The sequence below is a fragment of the Haemaphysalis longicornis genome, unplaced genomic scaffold (assembly GCF_048455015.1).
Source record: "Haemaphysalis longicornis isolate Haplotype H1 unplaced genomic scaffold, Haemaphysalis longicornis Haplotype H1 scaffold_13, whole genome shotgun sequence".
Lineage (NCBI taxonomy): Eukaryota > Metazoa > Arthropoda > Arachnida > Ixodida > Ixodidae > Haemaphysalis > Haemaphysalis longicornis.
Genome location: NW_027526233.1, coordinates 93,398,846 through 93,402,482, shown reverse-complemented (window position 1 = coordinate 93,402,482; position 3,637 = coordinate 93,398,846).

The window sequence follows — 3,637 nt, the reverse complement described above, 5'->3', positions numbered from 1 at the left end:
TTACCATTCAATCGAAGGGTATACTAGTTCCCACTTATCGGCACATTGCAAGAAGTGCGGTTGCACACCTGGTTTTGGCCGACACTTCCATTTCTTATTTTGTACGAACCAGGTGGCCAGGGAGCCGGTCGAATAAGGGTATAATATTAAAAGGTCCACGAATTGTGTCAGTCGGCCTTCTGTTCTTTTGCATGAAAAAAAAAAGATTTCTTATCTGGGCATAGGTTGAAAAGCAATTTGTACAATATTTCCCGCTTTTGTCAAAGGTGTTTTTTGTCTCCTTCTTTTTCTCACAAATTGTCTGTAAGTATGTGACATGTATATATTTGAGTCTTTTTCGAATAAAACTGTTTATAGTCAGCGCTTGTATGTGTCTCCCCGTTTCGTGTTTTCGTTCCGTTTTCCGCTCTGTTAGCCGTCGAGAAGCCGCAACTTCGGGAGGCATGGCTGCTGACAGCATAACCCCGCACACCCTTAAAATTATGCGAGTCCGCCGACAAATTATGCGATTCCGCCGACAGAAAAAAAAATGACGAGGAGAGTGGCCATCGCCGAAGGGAAAAGTGCCTGTCTATGTGTATCTTCGGATGGACCCAATGTTGCTTTTCTTGTCAATACCCCAACCGAGTTCTCGATCATTAGCCTGTCCCTTGCTGATCGGTTAAAAAAGTAGAAACGCCGTTGGATGACATTGGAATGCACACTTTTGAGGTACCTTAACGACGCCGATTGGAAAGTGCACTGCCAGGATCAGCATAGGATACGCTACTTTCTTCGGTACTTTCGTGGTCCTCGCGGAGTGCTTTGGGGATCTCATTTTAGGAAGGGACTTCTTAAGACAACATAACACTGTGATAGATTAAGGGGAGTGCTTAATCACCTTCTCTCGAGCCACCAGCAGCCCAAACAAGAAGAACGCCCAGAATGTTGCTCATCATTGCGGGTTATCCGCGACGATGTCAAAATACCGCCACACTCCTGCATTGTCCAAAATAAAATGGTAATGTTTTAATTCTTCGTGTAGCCAGCACGTTTACGTAATTCCTGATGTACTCAAAGGACCTGCTTATGGCATTACAATATTGTCATATTTAAGGGTACACAAAGTAAATTGTTGTTTAATATGAAGCAGAGCAGTTCAATAACCGTTCATACTTCCAAATACTGAGAGCAAAAAGTGATCCTGAAACAATTAGCTACAGTCTTTATAAAACAGTTCAGCGCACATTATTTGATTAAAGCTAGCCAGAAGTAGCGTCGTTTTCTAACTCTGTAGATATAGGCTCTCGCTGCGATTCTTGAACTTTGTCTGTAAAGCTAAGCCGATAGAAGTGCGAACTTACTTGAGCCCCTTCGGCAGTAAAAATTTTGTCACCAAGAAGAAAACCCACCAAAACAATGCACTGGAAGAACTGTGGCGCAGTCAAAGTTTAAGTATTACGACATCTAATACCTTTCCATGTACCATGTAGATACTTTCGTATTAGCAGTTTAAAAACAGAAAAAAAAACACAAAATAGATTTAATGTTTAAATAATTATTAAAAAATATGTTAAAATCATTGTTTATTTATTTAATAGAAAACACCTTCGTCCCAGAACTACGAATTTACTTTGACAAATACAAATAAATAGTCAATAACATTTTATTTGAGCAGTAAATCTGGAAATTTTGGCAAAAGGCCTAGAAACGTATAGCCAGATGATATTATTTATTTTGATTGTTTCAATTTTTTTTAGTGAAAGTTATAATTGTTTTTGACAGTAGCTACACCCTGTGCAATTGAGCATGTCCTCAGTATGCCGATAAATCTTAAGCAAATGGTAGTGTGTGTGGGAGAGTGTCTGTGGGTTGGCACCCAGTTAAACGACCATCGAGACTTAACTGTATATTCGTGGTGTGAAATACAAGAAAGATATAACGCCGATTTAACCACGTCATAAACAAAAGTTAGCAATAATATTTTCCCTATAATTGCAACACTAGGGCAATTTTTTTCACAATTGCTCTTATCGTCATCTCTCAGTGACAACAAAATTGTTCTTTGAGAACTGTATAGTGATTTATAACCGTCCCATGGTCTGGAGTTTTCAGGGAAAATACGCCTTAGGCGCTCGGGCTCTCTGCGTCTCGCGTCGTCCTCGGCGTGGTGTGATGTAGTCACGGGAATGAGACACCGGGGCAGCCTTGCCAGAATTGTGAACTTTCTTTTCGTGCTTTCCTAGGCGTCGTGGAAGTTCCTGCTTTCGCCAACGAAACTAGCGGGTCATTTTCCGCAAGCAATTTGGAGACTACCCCTTTTGCCGCCAGGGGTACCTTTGGCGGAGGCTCTTTCGGATAGGGCATGAGACGTCCAAGCCTTGGGACTCGCTCTAAGAAGATGCCTATGCCTTCTGGTGTTGACTGAAAGAATAATGTTGTGGTCTTGTCGCTCAGAAGCGCGGAAAAGAGCACTTGAAGTTCGTCAAAAAATGGTGCTAGTGTAGCGACAAAAGACATAATAATATTGCTATCTCTTGTTTCTCTATTCAAAACATCGTTATATCGTTCGCTTATGTCACACCGTACAATGAAAGTAAAGCCTTGATGCTACGTGTATCTGCCTACCTTTACACTCCAAGTATTCATTAGAATTGCTGCTCTCCTCCAGGATTGAGGGAACATGAACACGAAGGAGAATTTAAGTTTAACACTTAATTAAAGTAAAATGAGGAAAAAACAAACAAAATAAAATCGGTACGTTCAGAAATGCTTCACAGGGTAAAAAATCTTTTGTTTTTATAAATTATCTTATATGATTTAAATAGTTTTATTTATGCTGTCGAAGAAGATTTAGTATTTTTGAGGCGAATTTGTTTTTGTCAAAAAATTTATTGTTCCTATTAAAATTATGTTATTTCCGAAATTGCCATTGCAACATATTTTTCTCTCATTGCCGCTCTGTTTTAAAATGGTAATACGATATATTCTACGAAGTATCTGCAAAGTTATTTTTAGTAATACTTGCACTGGGACACCGGCCGCAAATGTGCACTTGCGTTGTTTTGGTGGGTTGTGTTCATTCTGAGAAAATTATTAATGCCGATGTGGCCGACGAATAGTCGGCCCTGTATATGCATAGCTTCACAGACAATTTTCAAAAGGCTCGCATGCCGACACTTAATTTAAGGTGGAGATTTTCAAAACGACACTACCTAATGCTAGCTTGTATCAAAAAACGCATGGTGAAATTTTTGACAAATAAAGTAGTTATGGTTGCAATAATTATTTTTTCTCTCCGTAGTTAAACGTATAAAACTTTTTGAATACTTCTGCATCATTAGCAGCAAATAAGCAGGTGCCTTAAGGAAGTTTTGAATTACGAAGTGAAGGTGGCAGTTACACTTTAGATATTACTATTTTATTTTCTCGTCGGATACTGCATTGGGTGCAATGAAAGCATCTAAGGCTGTAAGGGACATGCAACACGTCTGCTGGTGCAGGGCGTATGGGGGCATTTTTTAGCATTCTTGCGTGGCACGTGTGGTAGTTGAAGCTATACCCGCCGTTTTACAATAAGCCCTTCGGATCCTACCTCCAGTTTTCGCAGTACTTTCTCACGCCTACCGTTCTCTCACTGTTACTGCTGTACACTTAC